The sequence below is a fragment of the Protopterus annectens genome, chromosome 16.part0, assembly GCF_019279795.1.
Source record: "Protopterus annectens isolate FY-2018-M chromosome 16.part0, PAN1.0, whole genome shotgun sequence".
Taxonomy (NCBI): domain Eukaryota; kingdom Metazoa; phylum Chordata; order Ceratodontiformes; family Protopteridae; genus Protopterus; species Protopterus annectens.
The window spans coordinates 585,068,931-585,081,114 of record NC_056750.1 but is presented as its reverse complement, the minus strand read 5'-3'; the positions used below and the strand labels follow the sequence as shown (position 1 = coordinate 585,081,114).

The following is a 12,184-nucleotide window of genomic DNA, read 5'->3' as shown; positions in this document are numbered from 1 at the left end:
ATCCTATCACTTGTTTTTATCGCAAGTAATAAACTATACTCCTTCCACACCAACTCAAAGCAGCCTTCACCCTTAGTTGCACAAGATCCTAACATTTCAGCTCACTTGTTAAGCACATATTATGCTGTTTACACCAACATTATGCAACCGGAGACTCGTAATTAAGCTTCCTGGGTATCAGTCAGCCCAACAAGCAGAGTTGGAGTCTGTGTTACAGGCTATAAAGCAGTATGGAGACAGTTAAAACAATATTAGCAACAGCTGTGTGGCAACAGCCCTCGCTATATTTGAAAGTTTGGGATTGGGGGGGGGGGGTTATGGAAAGCAAAGATAAACCTTTAAAGCATGCAGCGGTTCTGAAGGAATTTAACAAGTTTGGGTGGAAAAAGAAATGAATGGAGCATCTGCAAAGTAAAGGCATATCAAGTGAAAGACAGTTATCTTCACATTTCCAATCCCATAGCTGATGCAGCAGCAAAAATAAGGAAACGCTGCCAAGGAGGGAATTCCTCTATACCCAGAGCAGTGGGAGGTATAAGAGGCACATCAAATGAGCAACAATTGAAGCAAACCTGGCAGAGATGCAAGACATGCAGGGGGATGCTGATGAAAGGGCACAAAGCAAAGTTGCCAGTCCAGTCCCCACAGCAATGTAGTGTGTGCAGAAAACAGAAGGGGCACTTTTGCCCTACATACCAAAATTATTGGCCAAGCAGCTAACAAGTACAACCATCAGCTACAGGGCCATGTAGGTTTTCATAAAATCTGGCCTATCAAAGTACAAGTTTTAGAATCCTCAGCTGAAAAAACCCTATTCACACAAACAAGTTGAAACAGCTGTATATGGCTTTTTTCCATGCCGCTTCTGGAACAGGGTTGGCATTCTACCTACTTTAAAGCACATGTATTGTGTGGGAACAATGCCTATAAATGGCTACCACCAAACTAGTATGGCTCATGTTATATAGGATATGCAATACCAGCCATAACACAATAAGTTTCAGAAATCAGAGTCAGAGACTTGGAAACAGACTTGCAGGATAAGGTGAAAGTTTTAAATACATCACATCTACATCAGAATTTGGATCTATGCATCTAGGTAATGGGGTAACAGCTGGAGAAGGTATATTTCCTGCATATGGAGCAGTTAAAGCCATTTGGGAACTGCGCAAGTTAGCAAAGTTTCTGAAGTATTGACCCCAATAGCACCTTTGAAAGCATGCAAAACATCACTTTGAAAATGACCATGTTTATGGTGGTCCTCCAGAACTATACGGCCCTTCATTACCTGCTGGCATTCTATCATGGGACTTAGGGTTAACTGGGATGGAATGCTGTAGTTATACACCAGATAAAGGTTAATCTATTCAGACATTTCCCGATTATGAGCGGGGTAATGACCAAGGTGCAAAGTATTGGTGACACCTCATGGACGGATTGAACTGCAAGCCTATTCCAGGGTTGGGAGTTTTAAAATACCTTCTAGTAGTCATATTAATTTTAACAGCATTAAGCATTACACTGTTATAGTTTTGCCAAGATTCTACTGGAAGTTAGTGAGATGCCCATATATTTGAACCAGATTATGGTACTTGGTCATACAGACAGGACACATTTGTAAGGCAACTACAAAAGTAGTTCCCTGTAGACTTGTCAGGTACCTCAAGGGCAACTGTTAGATTACGAGTAGTTATTAGACATTAGACAAGCTAGACAGTAAAACAGGCCTAGAAATTGTGTTTATACATACATTTTAGAAAAGCAGAAAGATTAAAGCTTGCTGATAAAGAACAGAACAGCTCCCAAGGGAAGGCTACAGACTGCTCTGTTCTTTCTTCAGGGAAGAATCAAGAAAACATTAGATAAAACAGCCAAACACATACAAGGCTGCAAAACAAGACAAGGCCTGAACACCTGAAAAAGGTTAGGGAGAGCGATGTAGTTAGAGGAAAACCACTGAACTGAAATATAATATGTGGTGTTCAGGATTGCAGGTCAGTCAAGTCTGCTGCAAAACTTGTTAAAAAAAAAAAAAAAAAAGTTATTATAATCATGCTTTTAGTTATGCTAAACTGAATATATTAGTTTCCAGTTATGCTGATTTAAATATGCTGCTCCAACATTTATACTTGCTGCTATTGCTATAGGTTATTCACAATACAATACAATATAAAGCAATCAAATTGATTGTTTTAATCACTCACCCCCCCCAAGCTGTAAAAATGCTGAACTACTTTCCATAAAACCCCCCTTATGCTATATCCTTAGCATGTAAGGTAACAAGACAGACCCCACAGAGTGAGAGTTGCTGGAGCCATGTCAGACTCGAAACCGGTCACAAGTGACGTCCCACAGGGTTCTGTCCTGGGACCACTCTTGTTCGGTATATACTTTTCCAAGGTACAGGCAAACGTGGGAGAACTATGGCTCACCAAGTTTGCAGACTACTGCAAACTGGGCGCCATAATCAACTCTCCAGCTGACACAAACATCCTTCAAAAAGGTCTCGGGAGACAGATAACTAGTGCCAGCGCCATGGTTTAAAGCTAAATGCCAAAAAATGTATAGTCATACCCTTTGGCAAAAACAATGTGCCCACAAGTTACCACATAGGCGGAAACCCATTAAGTACAGAGAAAGTTTAGGGACCTGGGGACCCAAGTTGATAGCAATCTCGCCTTTGAAAACCACATTGCCAAAGTGGTTAGAAAGACCTTCTACATAGCCCACCTCATCACGAAGGGTTTCACATCTAGATCAGAGGTAACCGTGCCCCTTTATTCATCCCTCATCAGGCCCATCATAGAATACAATGCCCCTTTTGGGATGTACCTTACCTGACACCTGCAGCAATTAGAAAGACCCCAAAAGTATCTCACCAAGAGGATCAAGGGTCTCAAACAGATGCCATATGCTGCTCGGTAAAAAAAAAAAAAAAACTCCAGCTCTACTCAGTTGCATACCGCCTACTTCGAGGCGATCTATGCCTGACATACAAAGCTGTCAAATCCAGAATTAATGGACATGCTCCACCTCAGTAAATCTAAATCTCTTAGAGCCACACGCTCGAGGGACTTGAACCTCAGCACAGAAATAAATAGAACTTGCTGGAGGGACAGGTTCATAACCCAGAGGCTCCCTTGACTCTGGAATAGAATTCCAGTTCATGCGAGGCAGAGCACCTCACTGAATCTCTTCAAGAAGAATCTCGATAAGTGGATGGGGGATCGTAGGTTTGTCCCAGGGATTACTCCCGTGTCACTATTAGACAGAGGCACAGTAAACTAAACCTTAAAAAGGGCACAGTATACTCAAATAAAGGGGTGGCGTAAGCCATACAGAATCGGGCTAGGCTTATAATTGCCCAAGGGCAGACAGCCTAGTATGAACCTATGAACTATGATGGGCTTCTTGTGAGTGGCTCCCACTCTGGGAACGTGGGAAACTAAATTTATTTTTAATGCAACATGTGTGCACACTCCCAACTTCGCTGACAAGAGTGCGCCTTTTTCTTCACGGTTGGGTAAACCTGAAGTCAGGATACACAAGTTAAGGGGGGGGGGTCTGCCCGACTACAGAAAAATGCTTTGTTTGCAGAAGGTAGTTTTATCTAGCCCTTCCCTTGTGACCCAAGTTCCAGTTCACCCACCCCATTAAACATCAGGCAAGTTTTGAACAGATGTGGTACTCCAAGGTGACTCAAGGAATCAGGCAGAGAGCACAAAAACCAAAAAACCAAACAAAGCAGCATCAGTCCATAACCAAACTATGTACGATCAGACAACAGTTACCACTTTACTGCCACTGTCCTTGTGACAATGCTCTGTATCAATGCTTTACACTCAGAGCACAACTGTTAAAAGTACACCCCCAAGCAAAGACCTGCTGATTAACTGCCTACATACAAAAGTTAAACTGACCTTGTTTTATGCCATTTGATTTACACCGACAGACCCCCCCCCCCCCAAAATCCAGAGTCAGAACTAAAGCAACACTTTGCAAATACACACGCTGACAAACTGACACCAGGTCATCTCAAAAGCACCACCACAATGGATGCAGTGGCAAATCTCACCCAATCCCTGTCAACCTTACAGATAAATTGATAACTCAAAGGCACCAGCAGTTGAGCCCACTGTAAGATAAGACCAGGCTAAATATGGAATACCATACAGTCATGCATTCCCAAACCCATGCTAACACAACGGTAGTTTAATATGACAGAACAAAACTAAGCCACAATGTGATCACAAGTATCTCTGCCATACAAGCAACCTTGCTACTGCAAGATTGTTTTCTCCATTAAGGGGGCACAACTGCTACTTCAACAGGAAGCATTTCAGCTTACATAATCACTGACTAAATGCTCCAAGAAAGGGTTGCAGCCACCCCAGCATGCCATTTGCCAGCTTACCCAACCACATGTGTTACAGCTATTATATACATGCACAGCACACATACATATTTACACAGTACAACTAACAGAAGTGTACACATGCACAAAAGTAACCAGGTACACATACACAATACAGACCAGGTAAATAATGGTTTTGTATTAGAGTAGTGCCCCAACAGTGACATGTAGGTCAAAGTGTCATGCTCCATATTTATAAAATGCCTGAACTGCACTGGGAATAAATCATAGGCCAACTACTTGCCTTCTTATAAATACAAATTCTCTCAGCTGTAACCAGCAGTCCACACCTAGGGTAAGAGGATCACAACAAAGAGCACCAATTTCGTCGTAATACAGGTAATGGAGTTATTTATGTTTAAGTTATGTTAAAACCACAGTACTGTAAGTGACAATAGTTAAACTAATCTTCAAAAACGGATTTCATTATTGCTTACTAATGAAACAATGTAGCAATTTCCACACAATTACTGCATAAAAATATACTAAAGACATCACAGCGTCATACAGCAAAGCGTCAAATTGCTCAGTGTGTAAATACCGAGCCTGCCCTTAGAAAATGTTCAGAATAACCCCCTTACGATCACCGCTTTTTTCAGCACAGTACGATCACAGTGAATATGCCCAATCAATATTCACGAGGTCACTCGCAAATTTGCACAGCTCGTCAGCCATGATTACCATGCCACATCCCACGGGCTTGCTCTGTCAATTTGGGCACGCAGAAATGCGGGGGTTACCCAATACACAGCCCACGGCACAAGTACGTTACTTCAAAAGTTTTGCCGAAATGAAAATGCAACACGGTGCTACATTTCGCTATAGATATGCAAAGTACAGCGCTCAGCTGTACCTCATTAGGAGAAACCTTAGTTTGGAGTCTCAAACTCCGTATATAAAGAGGCCAACGCATCAGGTTTTGCAACCTGTGCTGAACGATCGGACTGAAAATGCCACTACATCATACATACACAAAAATGACTGCGACTTGGAGCTCAACCTTCTCCAACTTGGCAAAACTATTTTGCTTAATATTCTGCCCCCTCTCAAACAAAATGCTTTATTTCCGGGTAAATCAGACGATTTGTCAGTCAACGTTAGAAATTAGAAGCTTGCACCGTTCAGAAACCACATGCTGATACAATCGCTGAGCATTAAGTAAAATACAGTAATTAACTTTCGTCTTTGATGTTGGATCTTTGTACACGATTCCTGTAGAAAGACTTGGGACCATGTTGGAATTAACAGTTTAACATGGAGGAGCGCTATGCACGTTTCCAGTGCACGAGTGGTCACGTTACTCTACTGCTATGCTGTTGTAGTTTAACACTTTATTACATACTCAAATTAGGGCTCCCACCTTTTCAAATGCCCAAAGTAGTATATTTTTGGTAAAAACATCAGATTTTGCAGTGCGAAACATACCCACGGCCAGTACAAAGCACACTACTTCGCTTTTTTGCCTAAATAAAAGCTTATTCTTGTAGCATTTTAGTTGCTTATTCTGTTTCTTATAACATTTAGGAGTTTCAGATAAAAAATAACTGCTGTATGCAACTATTACATACAATATACGAAATATTTGAGCAAACTTCGTTAAGTTGTAAGACACTAAAAGCCATTAACTACTCCTTGGAAATTACAATGGGGCCCAATACCAAGGATAATGATAGGAACTATATGCATGCGTTTATACCTAGTATAATAAGTTTACTTTATTACAGGCACTTCATAAAACGTTAAAAATTCCATTTTACTTTAGTTCGGAATGTAGTGCTTCACGGCCCGCAGCGGGAGACAGTCAAACAACACAGTCAGCCATCGAATTCTTCAAGTGTGTGGCGCATACCTCTCAACCAGTCAAAGGCAAATCTCAGTAGAATCAGGTACATTAAGAACATTAGCACTATTAACTTGACTAAACGAGTGCGAATCAATGTACATTTTCTGAACTGCAAAATTTCTATATTTAAGTGCATTTCACCAACAGTCACTAATTTTAAAAGTATTAAGAGGAACACGTTTGATTCAAAATCAAGGATAGTTGAGAGATGAGGCATTGTCACGTTCGATCATGCCACACAAAAAAAAAATTCAGCGAATGAAAAGTAGAAGGTACTTCACTACTCTTCTCTGCGTGGACGTAACTTTTTAGTACACGTCCAAGAACACAAGGTGTACATTATTTTGAACGTTATCTAAACGGCCACAAGTCTCTCCACTCCCAACAGAAAGACTACAAAAATTTACCATTTTGCACAGCAAACCTCTGCCAACAGACTGCATTTGACTGTAACCAAGTAAAATCTCAAGTTACACTATATATATATATATATATATATATACACACAACCACAAAACTCAACCCTCTGTACAACATTGTATCCCAGCATGACTAGAACAGCACATCTGAGACTTACCCGTTCAAACTCGACCTTTTTAATTTACTCTTTAACAGCACCACAAACTCGTGTACTTTACATCAAACGTCACATACGTTAACTACCTTTATTTTAGCATACACCGGCAAACAACCTTTTTATTTAACACTACCACTTACTAAAAAATAAAACTATTACGCAGTTCCAACTAAACAAGATAAGATTGATACATGCATGTTCGACGATCAGTGACAAAGAAAGACCAACCCCCTAAATCCTTGCGCTTAAATTCAAGTACTTGAAAAGATCCCGATGACGCCACGGCTGAAAGATCACGACTTCCGGTTTTGGATCTGGACTCTAGAACATAAGACACAGAAACCTTTAATAAACAGTTTCATTTTCGTCATTTCTATGCGCCAGTTTGTGTTAAGGCCGTCACTATATCCGTACTTATTAGCCGCCATTATTTCGTAGTGTAAAAAGTCACTGGTATGTCTTTTTTGATTTGAATTTTAATTTTGTCCCTCTTATATCGTCCTAATGTTTGTTAGTTTTTGCAAAATAATTGGTGGATTCTGCTTAATAAATCACAAGAGTGATTAGAGTTATAATAAAGTTCATTAAATGTATATGTGAATTAAAGTCCTCTTATTCTGCATCCAATTTATCACGTTAATAGAACTAACATTTTAAGTTACTCCTGGAGTTGCCCCTTATTCAGTTGAGTGCAATGGGTGGAGTTATGGAAAGCATGGTTTTCAAAATATGCTTATGTGCTTACTGAGTCAGACACGTTTGCTGCGGGTTTGAATTCACGTTCTGATTATTTACTTACGTCTGTTAATTGGGAAGTCGTGATTGTGAAATACATCTCTTCAGCAGAAGTCCCCAGGAGCATAAGTCTGAACTCTATTGCTCAAAATCTGGGACAAAGCTAAAATAATAGGGAGAATTGCAAAAGCACCAAAGTTAGGGACTTTTTTATTTTTTTTTCTCTAATCCACTTAAAAGGTTAACAGAACAAGTGCTACATCAACATGCATTTTTTCTGAACAGCAAAACGCATGACACTGTAATGTGTATGTCTGACATTACTAGTGGTAATCCTCAGCAATTTATCAGTAAATCAAAACGTTTATGAGGGACAGGACATAAAATATGAGACAAAACTAGGGAGCAGCGAACTACAAGCCACGGAAATGGAATAAAATGGAGAAAAGACAAACGTCTCGGTTTTGTATTAGAACACTACCCCCACCAGATGCGCAGTAGCAAGGACTGCCCAAACTCCGCCCACCACCCTGCGTATGACTGTTTTTGCTATTATTACTCTAAATAAACATGTGAAGACCTTCTTAATAGTTGAAACTGGGCTCTGCTGCAAGTGCGCAGTACGTAAATCCAAAGTGTAGAATGTTGAAATGTATGTGCATATTAGCTGTTGGTGTTACCTACATAAAAACTAAAAAAAAAAAACAGAAACGAAATGCAATAAATTATAAAAAGTACGCTTTAACAATGATTCATCTGCTATTCTATCACTGTGCACCGATACTATGCAATACTGTACATTGTAAACACTAAATGCCTCACGCTTTTGACTGCAACTGGAATGCAACTCGCACGAGGCACGAACCTAAGCAGCTGTGACATATGGTAGAAAACTGCACTTGCATGCTGCTTCTGCAACGTGGCAAGCACCCCCCCCCCCTCGCAAAACCAATTCCTAAAAACAAATGTAGTAAAGAAACATGGGGGTTGCAGGGGGGCTAGCCTCCTGCTAAAGCAATTCCTGTACAAACATATAGTACATACTGAAAAACTCCATTGGAATGGTCCTATTTGAAGAACGCCAAAGCATACCTCTCCACTGTTTAGATTTTCGCGGAATGTCCAGATTTTTGCCTCATACTTTTGTTCTGTTTCTCATAAAATTGTAGCTTTCTGGCAAATTAGTCAGGGTTAGTGTCAGAAAGACATTTCAGTTTCAGTCTTCATACCCTTCAGAAAATTCATGCTGATGCAAAACCTGGGTAGGGTTACCACCTGTCCCACCTTGCGAGGGACAGTCCCTCTTTGGGCAGTTGTGTCCTGACCACAAATATTAAAAATAGCAAATGTCGGCAGATTGTAGGACATAATTATGTCCCATGTATTATCTAATAGTTGCATAAAATAATTATTTCTGTATCTAAAATACTTAAATGTTACAAGAAACAGTAAGCAACTAAACTGCTACAAGAATAAGCCTTTATTTAGGCAAAAAAGTAAAGTTCTATCCTTTGTACTGACCATGGGTATGTGTCGGCCTGTAAAATCTGATATGTATCCCGAAAATGTCCCACTTTGGCCATTTGAAAAGGTGGCAACCCTAAACCTGGGTACTTACGTATTATCGCAACCAGATTTTTGTGATCGTAAAGGTTGCTTCCCGATAGTGAAATGTGTCCGGTAACATTTTAAAAATGGGAGACTATGTGTTTTCTTTGACAAGGAAGGGTCTTTTATGCAAGGTTATGAATACAAATTAGAAAAATAGTGAACTGTCCATGCATGCACTTCCCTGGTGGCAGCATGTCATTGCATCTTCCCGGTTACTGAAATCACTTCCATGATTACACGTAGTAAGCACTTTCCCAAAACATCTCATTGCTGGACAATGCTCTCTACTTCCTGTACTTTGTGGCTGTTAGCAACCGTTTTTTTTTTTCTTTTAATTTTGACCTGAAGATGTCTTTACAAGTAGTACCCCCCCCCCCCAAAAAAAAGTGACCAAAACCATCATGACAGGGTCTGCCTTTGCCTTCTCTGAAGGCTGCTTCCTTCCACACTGTCAAAATAATCCGTTCGTTAGAACAACAGCAGGCATTCTAATTCAAGCGTGCGTGTGTAAGGCACTCTGAAAACACAAAGCGGGTTTCCTCAAACATTTGTCTTCCCCTTCACACAGACCCTGTAACGGAAAGCTAGTCCACAACAAATAAAACAGACCCTAAATACCACCTTACAGTGGTTTGTGGCCTCGTTTGTACAGAAGTATTGTAAATGCGCAACCGCGAAAATCTGGTTGCGATAATACGTAAGTACCAAAACCTGCTATTCTATCAATTTTCTAAGTGGTAAGAGCAATATTTAAAAAGTGTCCCTATTTTGGGACCTTTGTCCCCCCATTATTGGTGGCTTTGTCCAAAGTTCTTGCTCGAACAGGTTGAGAGGTACGTGACAAAGTGAGATCATATGATGAATATTCACCATGTCAGTTGATTATCTGCATGGCTTGTCACTCACCCATGATTAGTTGATTACCATGCAACATCACACGGGATTGTCATGTCAATCATAAAGGCCACGCCCATTCCTGCGTGAAAATCGTGGTGGGGTAATGTTCTAATACAAAGCCATAAGTCAACTGAACATTTAGTTACAAACATTTTGTAAACTGACCAAGTCTGTACTACGTTTCAAAACAGCAACATGTAGGTCTTGCATCTCTGGAAGAGTTAAATAGCCACACTCTTTGTTCACTCTTGTAAAATAAATCAGTACTGGTGCTTTTTCATTTGTGTAACAGTGAATTATCTATATAATACAGTGTTAAATACATTGCACATACTAAAAGCATACCTTGCTGATCTTGCCTCATTTTTTTTCTGGTAAATCACTGAGGATTAGTCAGTCAGTCAGTAATGTCACATATTTAGAGGTTCATAGTTATTGTTTAGAAAAATGCACATTGATGCAAAACCTGTGGTTCTCATATTTTTCTTTTTAATTAAGTAACTTAATATTTAAAAATTGCCCTGGATTTGGGTTTTTACCCACATTATTTTTGTCTTTGTCCCTGACTTTTTTAAAATACCCTTCTGACATTTAAGCCGCGGTTGTGCAGCGGTAGCGTTGTTGCCTCACAGCAAGATGTTCTGTTCGATTCTCGGCTGGAGTGCCTTCTGTTTGGAGTCTGCTTGCCTTCCCAGCGGTCGAGTGGCATTTGAAAGACATGCGTGAATGGGCATGCCTTCGCTGAAGGTTGGGCATTGGGCTGGCAACTCGGCATCATAAAAATCTACTGCCAATCATTAGCGGACCAGAGCTCCGCTGTGGCGACCCCTAACTGGGAAAAGCCAAAAAGACAAACAAACTACATTCTCACATTTAAGCAATGACATAACTATACAAACTTCAACAGAGAGGAAAACAAACCTTATTGACATTTTCTTTCCAAAATTGGTATCCACAACACCATAACAAGCAAGTGTGCCCCAGGTTGCCAGTGCTTTGATCAGATCTACATGCCTCTGTCTCAGTTTTGCTGATTTAGGCATTTTCAAAGGCAAGACTGTTTGGGTACAGGACTTTACATACCACTATTTATAAAGCTCTCCCGTGCACAGTTCACAAAGTAAAATGCTGATCTGTACTCCAGTCTTGGGACTGTGATGCAGTTCTATGTCTCATGATCCTCAATAGTACATACCAAACATATTGCAAAGAAAAGTACACCTCTGCACACTTTGTTCATGAATATCAGGGCTTATGCATACAAGTTATATTTCATTACATTCACAATGTTATTACGGTATTTCTATTTCCTTACTATAGCTCACTATTGCTTAACTATAATGCTGTAAAATGCAACTAGTTCGAATTATCATAAGTGGATAAAGTACTTTTTTAGAATTATCTATAGACTCATTACGTGACAAGCATTAGTTGTTTTAATCGTATCTCTGCAGCACTCTAAAATTCAGTTGTTTTTTAAATTGTAAGTCTAAGTTGTCTGTATAGCAACAGACTGTATATACTATAAAACAGTAGCACTGTCCTGTCTCCTTTTGCTTTAAGGTGTATTCAGCAGAAATTAGAAAGAATATATACACAAATTGGCACCAAAAGGTTTATTTAAACTGTAACAGGTTTTTAGAATATAGTTCTGAAGAAGCCCGTGATGCAGCGGGTGAAAGCGCTTAACTTTTGACCTGTTGGAATTTTATTAAATCATTGGATTTTATGTTTTTATGGCTTTCAGCTATTCATTCCTAAAGACTTTTGACAAGGTTTATTGTCATAAGAGTTCACTCTGAATGCACAGGTGTCTCAAGACATCATAGCTTTTGGCGTTTCATTTTTGGTATCGTCAGTTCAGTTGAAATTAGAAAGAAGAGTGCAGTATAATTCTAAATAAACCCCGGGATTCATGAAGCTCGGCGCAAGGCCGGCGTAAGGCCTGCGCCGGCGGTGCATGGAATATCCGGCGCAGTAGCGCCATATACATATTAATGAGAGTGCACCGGAATCACAGACACGTGCGTAGTGTACGTGAGCGAGCCCAGGTAGGATGCGTCTGGAGGCGTTCATGAACCCGCGGTGGGCCCGCCCGCGTGCATGG

At 40.2% G+C, this 12,184-nt stretch overlaps 1 long non-coding RNA gene across 1 annotated transcript in view; it reads right to left on the bottom strand.

Moving 5' to 3' along the window:
• The window catches only part of LOC122790818, a 50,634-nt gene extending 43,585 nt beyond the window's left edge, over window positions 1-7,049 (bottom strand). The window contains exon 1 of the long non-coding RNA XR_006363043.1: window positions 6,835-7,049. This is a non-coding gene — a long non-coding RNA (uncharacterized LOC122790818). The remainder of the gene's footprint in view (window positions 1-6,834) is intronic.
• Between the last annotated feature and the right edge of the window lie 5,135 nt (window positions 7,050-12,184).